Below are 15,755 nucleotides of genomic sequence, written 5' to 3'. Positions count from 1 at the left end.
GTCCGCAGTGTATAGGGCCATTTAAAGTCATGAGGAGAATAAATGAGGTTTGTTATCAATTATTACTTCCTTCGTATTATCGTATTAACCCCTCATTTCATGTGTCTCTTCTCAGGCCGGTGGTAGCTGGTCCCATGCAGGAAGATGAGGTTCCGGAGGTTCCTCCGCCCCCTCTGGACATCGAGGGGTCCCCGGTGTACAAGATATGAGCTATTCTGGACTCGAGACGCCGGGTGAGGGGCTTGCAGTACCTCGTTGACTGGGAGGGGTACGGTCCGGAGGAGAGGTGCTGGGTTCCGGTGAGGGATATTCTAGACCCATCTATGTTGAGTGAATTCCATCGCCTCCGTCCGGATCGACCAGCGCCTCGGCCCCCGGGTCGTCCCCGAGGCCAGCGTCGGCGCGCTGCGGGAGCTGCGCGTCAGGGGGGGGGTACTGCGCCTGACTCCACACCTCTTCACTCATTTACTCTAACAGAGAGATTGTATTTTTTGGCTACTAATTGCTTTTTGGTAGGTTTCTGTACTGTTTGCAATCTGTCTATAGGACTGTTTAGTGGCATGTAATTTATTGTATCTTTCTCTCTATTCACTCTCTTCTTCCCTCGAACAGATTTCTTTAACCCCATTCCCCCTTCCCTTCTACCCCCTACTTCTTACCACCCAACATTCCACCACTACCACCCTTCACTCACTCTCTCTCCCTCCCTCTCCCCCTCTCCATCCCTCTCTTTCTCTCTCCCTCCCTACCTCTTTCTTTCCGTCTCTTTTTCCCGCTCTCTTACTCTCCTTCTCTCTTACTCTCTCTCTCTCTCTCTCTCTCTCGCTCTCTCTCTCTTGCATTGAGTCAGGGCTTCAGTGGGCTCTTAACTAAATGGGGTCTGTGCTGAGGCCATTGTTGAGAGCTGGGCCACAGCATAGACATCACGCTCCAATAGGCACAGCCAACACTAAAAGGTAAAGGCCATGGCACGGCCCTGTGTGTCCATGTGTGTGTGTGTGTGTGCGTGTGTTGGTGTGTGTGCACTTGTGTCTGTGTGTGTGTATGTGTTTAAATGTATGTACCTTTAGCTGTGTGCTATTCCCTAAATAGCTCTTGTAACATTTAAAATTGATGGCAGAGCATGTCGTGTTTTAGATATTTTATTTTTTTGCATCATGGAGACACAATGGTTGTATAAACATGTTTTTGCAGACAAACTCTCAAAGGCAGGTGGAATGATAGCTCAGAGGTAACGAGAACGTTGATGCAATTAGCGGACATGTGGTGGAGGAAACAAATGACGCAGGTAACAGAAATGGAATGATTACAAATAGGGTACTCAATTTGAAACCAACTGCAAAACATAACGGGAAAAAGCACATAGGCAGAAAAAGTAAACATGAATCAATAGAACACAGCGAATACCTAGAAAAGACTCAGGGTTATAAGACAGGAAACACAACATGAAGCAGGTAACATAAATACACAGAAAATCCTTCACAGAACAGTGTTCATTCCTCTTACCTGCCTCACGGGAGTTTCCGTCCTACTCTTGTTTGCTGATTGCTGTAGTGTTGTCAAAACCCTATCCATCATACCACATTCTTACAGGTTTTTTTCTTCCAAATGCATTGTCTGATCATCAACACACTTACAAAACAATCCATATTCTACAAGTAAGGGTCATCAGCTATTGATGAATTATGTTTTGGGTGGATACAGAAGGACCATACATTGATATAGCAAGCAGTGTTTGAACTGAGCACAAAATACCACTAGCTCTACATTGTTAGTATACCAGAGTACTGTAGTAAGACATTCAATATGAACATGTAGTGTATTTAGGAGAATGGTTTGGAAGCCTTGCAGCTTTTCAGGGACGCTAGCTGCCTGTTTGCCTTTTTGTCATGCTTATTGTGCCTGTGTGTGAGTGTGTATGTGTAACAGTCTGTATCTGTAAACACGCACACACACACAAACACACACATGCACACACACACACACGCACGCACGCACGCATGCATACAAATACACTTTGAAGCCTCTCAAATACCATGTGTGAGATTCATTACTGCATATGGTACATAGCTGTAGTGATCAGAGTTTAAATTGCTCTCTGCTCTGCAAACTAAGGCAGGTTGAGAGATAAACAGACAGGCTTGATAATGAGCAGCAGAGTAGCCGCAGAATAAAACAGTCATTATTGAATTAGTGACCCTGAACGTTCCAAACAAAACATGAACATATGAATGACCAGTGGTGTAAAGTACTGAAGTAAAAATACTTTGAAATACTACGTAAGTTGCTTTTTTGGGGTATCATTTCCCTGACACCCAAAAGTACTAGTTACATTTTGACAGGTAAAGGGACCAATTCATACACTTATCAAGAGAACATCCCTGGTCATCCCTACTACATCTGATCTGGCAGACTCACTAAACATGATGTCTGAATGATGGAGTGTGCCCCTGGCTATCCATAAAGAAAAAAGAAAATGGTGCCGTGTGTTTTGCTTAATATAAGGATTTTTTTTATTATTTATACTTTTACTTTTACTTTTGAATCTTAATTACATTTTAGCCTTTGCATTTACTTTTGATGCTTAAGTATATTTAAAATCAAATACTTTAAGACTTTAAGTATAACAATTGAGTACTTTTTCCACCACTGTGAGTGACCAATGGTGATGAGGCTCGAAGACTCATTCAGGACTTCCAAATCTATAGCTTCCCACTACACAACATGGTTATAATTGCTGTTGGCAAGGTCTACTGGTTTAAATCTTCTCATGATCCAGTTCAGATAGTTCATACCTGCACTTAGAAAAAAGGGTTCTAAAAGGGTAATTCAGTTATCCATATAGGACAACCCTTTTTGGTTCCAGGTAGAACCTTTTTAGATTTAATCTAGAACCATCTGTGTAAAGGTTTCTACGTGGAGCTGAAAATAGTTCTACCTGGAACTATTGTCACGCCCTGATCTGTTTCACCTGTTCCTGTGATTGGCTCCACCCCCTCCAGGTGTCACTTATTTTCCCCAGTGTATTTATCCCTGTGTTTCCTGTCTCGCTGTGTCAGTTCATCTTGTATGTTTAGCCAAGTCAACCAGTGTCTTTTCCCTGTACTTACTCCTTTTCTATTATCTTTTTATAGTCCTCCTGGTTCTGACCCCTGACTGACTCTGGACTACTATCCTGTCTGCCCTTCGGTACCTATTGGACTCTGATCTGGTTTTGATCTTTTGCCTGTCCACGACCATTCTCTTTGGATTAAAAACATATTGTAAGACTCCAACCATCTGCCTCCTGTGTCTGCATCTGGATCTCGCCTTGATACCTACAAGAGTTCTACCTGGAACCAACAAAAGTTATTCAAAGGGTTCTCCTATTGGGACAGCCAAAGTATCATTTTAGGTTTTAGATAACTTTTTTTCCCAAGAGGGTATATGTCACTATCCAAAGTTAGGGGTATGATGTTTTTTATTCCAGTGATATTTCTTATTTCTGCTCCTAGTAGAGTAAAGTGTGTCACCTGGTAGTAGTTCATTAAACGTTTTACATGTATGTTGTACTTGGCAGCTAAAAGCAGAATTGCAGAATTGCTTCGACAAAACTCAGTGTTTGAAAAGCAAATATGAATGACATTACTATAGTTCTGGACTAGAAATTTCTGGGGACTTTAAGCCTTCAACAGGTGGAGCAACAGTCGATTTCACAAGGCTTGAGAATAGGGAGGTGCAGGTGGTCAACCAACTAGCTCTCACAAACTCACGTCAGAATTAGATTATCTAAACTATTAACATCCATGTTTCTCAAATGTCAATTTTAGAAGTTGTTGCGAATGTCAGTTAAAGCATTAACTCTACATTTTTTAAAATATATATTAGGGTTCAGTTTAGCCAATAACACTGAATGGTTACAGTTTGGGATAAGCTTAACTAAAATCTCAAACTTTGTATCTCAAGATTTGAACTTGCAACCTTTGGAATCAGAAGTAGATGCGTACACCACGTTTAGCCAGAGAGATGCTCCGTGTCTTTATCCTGAGCTGGACCATAAGCGTTTAGCTGGGTGAGTCTAAGTTGGTTTACATACTGAATGTGTCTGCCAAACTGTGTACAAAAATCTAAAAAGTTTTTAGCACTATATTCAAGCTTGGAAACATCCGCCCTCCCCATCCACAACCCCCTAGCACAGGGGTGGGTAATTCCAGTCCTCGGAGGCCTGATTGGTGTCACAGTTTTGCCCCAGCACCAGCTAACACACCTGACTCCAATAATCAACTAATAATGAACTTCAGTTTAGAATTTAATTGGATTAATCAGCTATGTTAGCTAGGGTTGTGGAAAAAGTGTGACACCAATCAGGCCCCGAGGACCGGAGTTTCCACCCCTGCCCTAGCAAAACCGAAACCTACTTTAAGGTAACAGTGCCCACTGTTGCCCTTAGTGGCTGGTTTCCACATCATCTCCCAACTTCCTCAGACATGGATGGATGTCGAATCCTGACTTGTATCATGGCTGACCTGGCTGGGTTACCAGGACGAGCTGAGCAGACACATCCGAATACAGTCCACTCATAAATGTGGAGGAATGCTCTTTGAAGGAATGTTCTGGCCATTCATTCTCAGGCAGGAAACATTGTTTTTTGATCCAGACTAAATCTATACTCATTTGGCTATTCAGAAAACAAAAAAAAGTTAAATGATTCATACAAAAAACATACAATTATTTAATGTTTACAAAATATACAGGAGCTCTAAGCCTTGGCTGCCAATAGGGTGCCATGGCAACTGTAGAACTGATAATCTTGTGATGTTAAGTTGATGTTTAGTTGAGTTCACCTCAGTCACTATGGCTTTCAACATCCACAAGGACATAGTTTCTAAAAATGATCAGAATATTGCAACTTCCTTTTGTTAATTTCAGTTTCTATGGCGTCCAACCTGTGCATTGCCACAGTGTCGATTCATGTCAAGTTGAATGTTATATTACTTGAGTTCACATAAGTTAGTGTGTTTCAAGGTTCACAACGACAAGTCGATTCATGTTTCATTGTAGATATTTAGTTGCGTTTCTAAGTCTTCAAGGTTCTCTAAGGCCTATCGATGTACCTGGTGTTGGACAGTGCATTCGGAAAGTATACAGACCCCTTCCCTTTTTCCACATTTTGTTACATTACAGCCTTATTCTAAAAAAAATGTTTTTTCTCAAACTACACACAATACCCCATAACGACAAAGCTAAAAGAGGTTTTTAGTAATGTTTTCAAGTGTATTACAAATAAAAATAACATTTACATAGTTATTCAGACCCTTACAATTACAGCATTGACTCTTCATGGGTATGACGCTACAAGCTTCGAACACCTGTATTTTGGTACAGGTTCTCCCATTCGTTCTCCCACTCAAGCTCTGTCAGGTTGGATTGGGAGCATCGCTTCACAACTATTATCAGGTCTCTCCTGAGATATTTGATCGGGTCCAAGTCCGGGCTCAAATTGGGCCAGTCAAGGATATTCAGAGACATTTCACGAAGCCACTCCTGCGTTGGCTGTGTGCTTAGTGCTCTTGTCCTGTTGGAAGGTGAACCTTTGGCCCAGTCTGAGGTCCTGATTGCTTTGGAGTGGGTTTTCAGCAAGCATCTCTTATTAATATTTTCCTTGATCCTGACAAATCTCCAAGTCCCTGCCGCTGAAAAACATCTTCACAACATGATGCTGCCACTACCATGCTTCACCATAGGGATGGTATTGGCCAAGGGGTGGAACGGTGCCTGGTTTCTTCCAGATGTGACGTTTGGCATTCAGGCCAAAGAGTTTAATCTTGGTTTCATCAGACCAGAGAAACATGTTTCTGATGGTCTGAGAGTCCTTTAGGTGCCTTTTGGTAAAGCGGGCTGTCATGTGCCTTGTCATGTACAGAAAAGTAGCTTCCGTCTGGCCACTCTACCATAAAGGCCTGATTGGTCGAGTGCTGCAGAGATGGTTGTTCTTCTGGAAAGTTCTCCCATCTCCCAGATGAACTCTGGAGCTCTGTCAGAGTGACCATCGGGTTCTTTGTCACCATTCTGACCAAGGCCCTTCTCCCACGATTGCTCAGTTTGGCTGGGCAGCCACCTCTAGGAAGAGTCTTGGTGGTTCCAAACTTCTTCCATTTAAGAATGATGGAGACTCTGTTCTTGGAGATCTTCAATCCTGTTGAAATGTTTTGGCACACTTCTCCAGATTTGTGCCTCGGCACAATCCTGTCTCAGAACTATACGGACAATTTCTTCGACCTCATGGTTTTGTTTTTGTTCTGACATGAACTGTCAACTGTGGGACCTTACATAGACAGGTGTGTGCCTTTCCAAATCATGTCCAATCAATTGAATTCACCACAGGTGGACTCCAATGAAGTTGTAGAAACATCTCAAGGATGACCAATGGAAACAGGATGAACCTGAGCTCAATTTCGCGCGCAAAGGGTCTAAATACTTAAGTAAATATGTTTCTTAGGCTGTAACATACATTTTGGGAAAAGTGAAGGGGTCTGTATACTTTCCTAGTGTGCGTTTCTGTTGCAAGGTTTAGAAAGGCATGGTATGGTATTTTGCACAATAGGAGACATTGTGGAGACAGTAGGCTTTTGTAGCACAGGAGCTTGTGTCAATGCAGTAGCAAGGACATGTAGTATGTATGTACAGGAGGCATATTGCCTGTTGGAGACCCGCTAGAGAGAGGCTCTGGGTCTTCTTTATCCTGAGCTGGAGTGTAAGCATGTAGCTGGATGAGTCTATGTTGCCTGGTAGTTGGTTTACGTACTAAATGTGTCTCCTAAAATGCGTACTGACTGCTGATGTCTGTTGAGCGTTCTGGCACAAATGGTTGTTGTGCATCACCCAAGTGGCTGCTATATATTGTTTGGTGGATGTGCTTTGAGCAGCTAGGTGGAGAAGCGCTATATAAATCCAATCAATAATCCTATTATTATGTTGTGATTGCTGTAAATCAGTGTTGTTTCATAAGGGGTTGACAGACCATCTCGGTTCATACATATTAGTATGAACTGACCTTTAGTCGTTGGGATGTGCTGATATAGGATGGTTGGGTTTTAGTTGATTAGCCCCATACCCTTAATCCCATGGTTTTTATGCAGTCTCTTCCAGCCTTTGTCTAGTTAGCTGGTTATGTTATGCTGTTGTCATGCCCTGATCTGTTTCACCTGTCCCTGTGCTCGTCTCCACCCCCCTCCAGGTGTCGTCCATCTTCCCCACTTATCCTCTGGATGTTTATACCTGTGTTTTCTGTCTGTATATGCCAGTTCGTCTTGTTTGTTCAAGTCAACCTGCGTTTTGTCTCAGCTCCTGCTTTTCCCAAGTCTCTCTTTTCTTGTCATCCTGGTTTTGACCCTTGCCTGTCCTGACTCTGAGCCTGCCTGCCGTCCTGTGCCTTTTCCCCTACACTGGATTACCAACCTCTGCCTGACCTGACCCTGGGCCTGCCTGCCGTCCTGTACCTTGGCCCCAGTACTCTGTATTATCGACCCCTACCTGCCTTGACCTGTTGTTTTCCTGCCCCTGTTGTTGCAATAAACATTGTTACTTCAACCCAGTCTGCACTTGGATTTTAACTGAAACATGATAGTACAAACTGGCCATGACTGATCCAGCAGACTTGGACCAGCTCTGCAACACCATCTCCTCCCAAGGAGCCCTCATTGGTAGACACCAGGAGTTGCTTCTTGGTCTGGTGGAAGGGTTCCACGATGTGGCTGAACGTCACTACCTAGCATTTGACGCTATGCGGGACCAATTCCGTGGGTTGCCTACCTGGCAGCCTACCACGATGGTAACCTCCCAGTCCCTCAGTAACCCGGTTGGTAGCAGCGCCGTCACCTCAGTTTCCTAGGAACCCCTTTGACCTCCCCCAGACTATGCGGTTGATTTCCACACGCTAGCAACAGAGAGTGCCTGGAACCCGGAAGCACTGTTCGACACGATCCTGCACGGATTAAAGGAAGAAGTAAACAACAAGTTTCAGCTCCGGGATCTACCGACTGATCTTGACTCACTCATCGATTTAACCATCCGGATCGATGGTCGGCTACGGGAACGTAGGAGGGAGAAGACATCTGATTGCGGTCCCAATTGCTCAGTCAAGGATCCCACGTTGCGTCTGATGAACTCTGGAAGTCCCCTGCGTCTTTGTCCCTGAGAGAACCCGAGCTTACCCAAGTTACTCCAAGAGCGTCTGAAGACTGCCCATTTGCCCCTCCCGAGCTGATGAAGCTCGGGAGGGCTAGGCTGTCTCCGGCCGAACGAGAATGCAGACTTAACTCCCAGAGTTGTTTGTATTGTGGTATTGCCGGTTATTATGTGTCTACCTGTCCCTTCAAGAGACCTAGCTCATTGGTAGGAATCAGTACTCTGGTGGGTCTCAAGGATAATGTTGCTTCTCCCACTACTCACCCCTCTCTCCATGCTAATCTGTGGTGGGTCGACCAGTCCAAGTCTCTCCAGATTCTCATCGACTAGGGGGAAGATATGAGTCTTATGGACGTTACCCTGGCATCCGAGCTGGGCATCCCCACTCAACCCCTCTCCATTCCCATGATTGTTAGAGCACTGTGCAGGTGCTCTATAGGCCGGGTCACCCACCAAACTACGAGTGTCGGGGAACCACAGCGAGACGATCCAATTCCTGCTAATTGAGTCTCCGCAGGTTCCTGTGCTATTGGGATTCTCTTGGCTCCTGCGACACAATCCCTTGATTGTTTACTGGTACCATCGTGGGCTGGAGACTGTTCTGCCCATTGCCTGAAATCAGCTCTGTCTGCCCGGGAAAATCTTTCTGGGGGCTTGGAAATTGCCCGAACCTTTCAGCCATTCCCGCAGAGTGCAAGGACGTCCAGGAGGGGTTCAGTAATGCCCAGGCCACTTCGCTTCCACAACACCGACTAGTACTCAAGGAGGTTAAGCCGGATGCGCTGGCATCCCACTATAGCCCCATGGCTACACACCCGGAAGCCGAGACCTTTCCCCCCTGCTCCAAAAAAAACAATATCCCCTCTGCTGTCCATCCTCTGTTTCCCCGTAACCTTCGTATAGTTCCTACGTTTTATGTGTCTAGATCTAGACACATATGTCTCACAGCCCTTTGTCTCCCGTTTCCAGGCCCACCCCTCTCCCCGTCTCATAGACGGCCAAACGGCGTAAAGGGTGAGACGTCTCCTGAAGGTTCGATCTCGGGGTAGGGGATTCCAGTAGCTGGTTGACTGGGACGGTTATGGCCCGGAGGAGAGGTGCTGGGTCTCAGGCCTCATCTCTGAATTCCAACGCCGACACCACGGTCGACCAGGTATCAACCATCCATCTTCCCTACTTACCTGTGCTTCCTGTCTGTCTGAGCCAGTTCGTCTTGTTTGTTCAAATCAACCAGCGTTTTGCCTCATTTCCTGCTGTTTCCAGTCTTTCTTTTTCTCGTCATCCTGGTTTTGACCCTTGCCTGTCCTGACTGAGCCTGCATACCGTCCTGTGCCTTTGTACCTACTCTGGATTATTGACCCCTGCCTGCCTTGACCTGTCGTTTGCTTGCCCCTGTTCTTGCAATAAACATTGTTACTTCATCACAGTCTGCACTTGGGTCTTACCTGAAACCTGAAACCTGATAGCTGTGCTATCTGGCTGATGGGTGATTGATTATGTGAATAAGATACACTCCACTTGAGTATATCACGATCCTACACATGTTAATTGACCCAGCCAGACGCAAGAGATCAGCTTTAGTGTGTGTGTGTGTGTGTGTGCGTGTGTGTGTGTGTGCATGTGCGTGTGTGTGTGTGTGTGTGTGTGTATTTGGGAGTGAGGGGGTCTGGATATACGGTGGAGTCAAATGAAGCGGAATGGAACACGTGTTTGACTTGGAATGCAATCGAATCAAACGGGACACTTACCCCATTAGCACCTCTCTCCCTGTCCTTGGAGCTACAGATGCACAGTCCATCAAAGACCTCTCACAGAATGAATATGCCTCCTTAAATTACTGAAACATCCCCCCATAGATCCCATCCCTCTTTTCCTCATCCTTTTTACTTTCCTCTGACCTTTTCAACCAGCATACACCTCCCCCTTACTCCTTCCATCTCTCTCCCTCTCATCCATCCCTCCCTCAATCTCTGCCTCCATCCCCCCCCTCCCTTTCCCTCACCATCATCCAACTAACCCCCCCACCCCCTTCTCCTCTGTCTCTTCTCAGCCCTATAGCGTTGTCGCAGGTCATTTGCAATGCTAAGTGTTACTTGGCAATCTATGTCGGGGGGGGTAGCTGGGTCCCTCTCACACGGCCCCCTAATCATTTTATCTCTGCTTTACAAAGAGGCATAATAAGTGATTTAGGAAGGATTAGCAGTATAATATATACATGAGTTGTTGTTTTTGCGGCTTCTTGGCCCTATTTATTTATTCTCTCTTTCCCATCTCCCACTTATGTAATTCTGTTAACAAAAGTGGTCCAGAGAGAGGGAGAGTGACAGAGAGAGGGTGAGAGATAAGGACAGGGAGAGAGAGAAAGAGGGTGGGAGAGAGAATGATGGAGAAAGGGTGAGAGAGAGGGTGAGACGGAATGGGGGAGTGAGATGGAGAAAGGGTGAGAGACAGAGAGAGAGAGAGAGATGGAGAGGGAGAGAGACCGTGGAAATGGAGTGGTGAGCAGAATATCAACTAGGTGTCCTCGACGACCGACAGAGCAGCGTCATGGTAACCCTTCCGTTCTGTCGGAGGGGGAGTCCTGGAATGTGTGTGTGTGTGTGTGTGTGTGCATGCACGTGCGTGTGTTGGAAGACAATGGGGTGGATTGACTGGGGTTTGAAATATTGAAGGGTTTCACAAATGACGTGGTCAATTTAAAAACAATTCTCTCTCTCTGGCTCTTTCTCTCTCACTCCATTTTTCCTTTCAGTTCTGCAAGTAGGTTTCTCCGTCTCTTTGCTGTGTGGATCTACCACACACACACACACACACACACACACACACACACACACACACACACACACACACACAAACTAATTATGTTGTTGAACAACAACAGTTGGGTGTAATTATCTGGATGAACTGTGTTCACTTGAAACTGAGAGAATGAAAACAAACAACATGATTTATTAGTTTCTACATATTTATTAATCAAAGCACTGTTATCATCATTATCTGGCTGCAGACAATATGTATGGTGAGTCAGGTTCACCAAAAGCATTGTTGACCTAGATTGCAATGCCCAAACTCGCAATATCTCTGGCCTAACCTTCTCCAGACCTGCATGGGACTGCTAGAACCAAGTCCAGACCTACACGGGATATACTAAAACCCAGTCCAGACCTAGAACCCAGGCCTAGAACCAAACCCAGACCTATAATCCAGACCTGGAAATCTACTAGAACCCAGTTCTGACCTAGAATGAAGTCCAGGCTTAGAACCAAAACCAGACCTAGAGCCGATTGTATACAAAAACCCTGGATTTCTGATACTCTGTATTGGCCAATGAGAGGCTTTTAAGCCACTGGTCGGCCATATTGGCACTCCCCAGAAGGAGCAGTCCTCCATAGAAATGAACATAATTCTACAGTATTTCAATGAAATGTTTTAAGGACAAAATTAATTATATTTTAGTATGTTAACATTAGAACTTAAAATACATATTTAAATGTTTTAAATGTTTATGTTTAGCTAACATAAAATAATAAAACAAATATGCATTAATGTGTCCTTAATATAATGCATGTGGAAAAAACTAACGTAGACATTATTAATTGCATTTCTATAGCTTCCAAAATATTTTTAACAACGGTAGTGGAGTGCCAAGATGGCGACGCATTGACTTCAAAACAGCTTCCAAACAACACCAACTGTCAGCCTTTATCTTTACTGACTTTATTGTCCCCATGCAGACATTTTGTTGCAGTGTCATGTACACGTTTAAAGTGCCGTTTAAATACAAAACAATTTGACAATACAACTTTCATAACAGTTACATACCAATAAAAAGAGACTAGCCTGCTGGCCTTAACGTCATTAGCCCGAGCTATTTAGGGGGATCTGACATATATGGCACAAGTTATTATCTAGTTGTGTTTTTCCTGACAAGTGGTGCCCTATACCTGCGCCCAGAGGGCAGTACTTCAAAGTCCAGGTAGAGGGGGTGGCTTGGGTCTAAAATTATTGTGTGAGCCTTGCAGAGGGTCCTGAACTTAAAGATCTCATCCAGGCCTGTCTGTTAAACTCCAAGTGATTTGCTTACTGTGGTGATAATCTTTCTCAGCATATTTCTCTGGCTGACAGTGGAATTGCCAAACCAACAAACATTTCAAATAGTTAAAATACTTAAAATATTTTTTTAAACAGTCAGTATAGTACAGTCCCCATTAAAAGATCCCAGCTTTTTGAGAAAGTACAGTCTCTGTTGACTCTTTTTGTAGATCAGGTCTGTACATTTACTCAACTGCAGCTTATTGTCCAAGAGGACACCCAGATATTTGTATTCCTCTACAATCTCTATGTTCTGACCTCTGATAGTTTTTGCAGAGGTTGGTGTTGTACGCTTCCTGAAGTCTATGCACATCTCTTTGGTCTTATTGGTATTGAGGACCAAGTGTGATTTGTCACACCACTCTGCAAAGTCATTTAGGACCTGGCCATGATGTTCCTCGTCATCATGCAACAGGCTGATCAAGGCAGTGACGTCAGCAAACTTAACGAGGTGTCTTTCAGGATGGGAACTAGTACAACTATTTGTGTACAAGATGTACATGAGTGGGGACAAAACACATATCTGAGGAGAGCCTGTTTAGGTGGTGCGTTTGTCTGACACGTGGGGACCTACTTTGACCACTGCAGTGACCTCTGGCTCAGGAAGTCCAACAGCCACAAAACCAGCCTCCCAGCTAAGGAGAAGTCCCTTAAGAGTCTCTGTGGCAGAATGTAAGGCTGGATTGTGTTGAAGACAGAAGAAAAGTCAACAAACAGAACTCTGACATGGGATTTGGCACCCTCTAGATGTCTATAGACCATGTTGAGGAGAGTAAGAACAGCATCATCAACTCCACTGCTTGTCTGATAGGCAAATTGAAATGGGGTCCAGGAGATTCTGGGTGGCACTGAGAATATGACTTTTCACAATTTTCTCAAAGCATTTCAATACTAGGGATGTCAAGGAGACAGGGCAGTAGTCATTCAGCGCAAAGGGATTAGATGCTTTAGGAATTGGTATAAGTATTAGGTTTTTCCACAATACTGGCACATGTTGCTGGTCGAGCAAGGATTGGTATAAGTATTAGGTTTTTCCACAATACTGGCACATGTTGCTGGTCGAGCAAGGATTGGTATAAGTATTAGGTTTTTCCACAATACTGGCACATGTTGCTGGTCGAGCAAGGATTGGAAAATGTCTGTAAAAACACCCGGCAATTGTTCAGCACAGTGCTTTAACACATGTCCACTTATTTTGTCTGGGCCTGGGCTTTAGTGTGCATTCCATCCCCTGAACAACTTCACAACATCAGCCCGTTAAACAATAACCCTCTCAAACATTTGTTTTACCTTCAACACAAAGTCGTCAGATTCAAATCTTCAGAAGAAAACATTCAGTTCATTAGCCATGTTCTGGCCCTCATGTCTCCCAAGGTCAGCATTGTATTTTCCCCTGCCTATATGGGGGGCACTAGCCATGGATTTAATCCCTTGCCAGGTCACCGTTGCGTTTCCTCAGGAGAGGGTCCTCTCCACCCTTTGCTTGTCTGCCTCCTTGTCCACCAGTATCTGTATTTTGATCTCAGGTTGTATCTCTTAAAGCCTGTCTATTACCCTCAGCATAAACTGCCTTCTTCTTATTAAGTAGTGATTTTAGATTGTTTGATACCCAAGGCTTAAGTGGTGTTGGAGGGCCAGTAGGAGGTACTCTTTCCTCTGGTCTAAAAAAATATCCCAATGCCCCAGGGCAGTGATTGGGGACACTGCCCTGTGTTGGGTGCCGTCTTTCGGATGAGACGTTCAACGGGTGTCCTGACTCTCTGAGGTCATTAAAGATCCCATGGCACTTATCGTAAGAGTAGGGGTGTTAACCCCGGTGTCACTTAATAATCCCCAGTTTACAATTGGCTCATTCATCCCCCTCCTCTCCCCTGTAACTATTCCCCAGGTCGTTGCTGCAAATGAGAAAGTGTTCTCAGTCAATTTACCTGGTAAAATAACGGATAAATAAAATAAATCAATAAAAACGGCTTATTATTAGGGCAGATTTTCCAGGTTTTAGTAGGCAGTACTGACTCAACACAGTAGTTTACATGGTCTGAAACAACATCTCTGAGTTCATCAAGATCATAACTGCTGTCCTCAAATACCCCCCACATAGTACAGTCAAAACACCCTTGGAGACGAGTGATACTATTATCGTTATAGATCTGGACAGTTTTGACAGTATGTTTCTCCCTCTCCAGGAGCTGACAGTAGGTTGGCCGGGGGCAGACAACATTGTCAGGGGAGATGGATTCAAGTTTCTGTGACAGATTATAAATCATCTCTGATGCTTTTGCTATATTAGCTTTAGGTTGAATGTACACAACGGTAACAAACAATTGAGGGAACTCACAGGAAAGGTAGTAGGGTCGCAGTGACACGCAAAAAGCAGTTCAATGTCGGGGGTACAGTCTCTCTCTTACCAGGATCCATTTACACCACTGGTTCCACTGGTCAGATCACGGTCCACTCTGTCTGGGACTCTGTCATCCAGCCAAGTCTCAATAAACGACAGCAAACCGGCCTCCCGGTATTCGTGTTGGAAGTACAGATTCGCTGCCACTCATCCTCTTTCCCCCTCAGTGACTGGGCATTGATCAGCAAGGTGGTGAGTAAGGGAAGTTTTCATTTTTAAAGTCTTTGTCTTTTAAAGTCTGATTCCCCCACGTTTTCAACATTTGCATTACAATCGAGGATTAGACGGGCCATTGGAAAATCCATCGCATTCGTGTTTGAGTTGCATTGTAGTAGGAACTCTCTGCTGTTGTGGATTCCGCTGCCAGCAGTGTTTTCCTCATTTAGTCAGGTTGCAGTGGGTATGTGCATGGCTGTGGTGGTCACAACATTTTGTTAGCTTTCGATTGTCAAGCAAATAACAGTCCCTTATGGTAATTGTACGTTAATTAACATAAACACATTTAGCATCTCCTCGCTTCTACACAAGCCACTGATGCAGACCTTTGGAACACCTACATTTCAAAAAGTATAATAAATCCATGTAATATTACCTACACCTTCACATTAAAAACAATTATTTACTTTAGACAGGTCTAAAGAAGCATGATATGAAGAAAATGTTATCTTTTTCAGAAGAACAGAATAGCATACTCTGAGTTGTCCTTATGTTAGATCCTGATCTGGCTACACTATTTCATTTAACAGACAAGATTTGCTTAGAATTCTGTGGCATTATTTTATAGTATGAAGAATACAATTGAACAAAGCTGAATGATACTAGAAAGTATGATGTTTCAGGTACGACCCAAGTGCAGAATGTGTTGAAGTAACAATGTTTATACAACAAAAGGGGCAGGCAAACGACAGGTCAAGGCAGGCAGGGATTGATAATCCAGAGTAGTGGGGCAAAGGGGTGGAGACAAGCACAAGGAAAGGTGAAACTGATCAGGGTGTGACAAGAAACAATATTTTTTCCAAACAATTTGAGGGAGTGTGCGCATGCGGCTAATCTGTACCGAGCGGTTATAAATAGGTATTCCCATATGCTTAATTTA

This window comes from Oncorhynchus nerka, linkage group LG4, assembly GCF_034236695.1.
Source record: "Oncorhynchus nerka isolate Pitt River linkage group LG4, Oner_Uvic_2.0, whole genome shotgun sequence".
NCBI lineage: Eukaryota > Metazoa > Chordata > Actinopteri > Salmoniformes > Salmonidae > Oncorhynchus > Oncorhynchus nerka.
The sequence above is the reverse complement of the archived record's forward strand: the minus strand, read 5'-3'. Positions refer to the sequence as shown.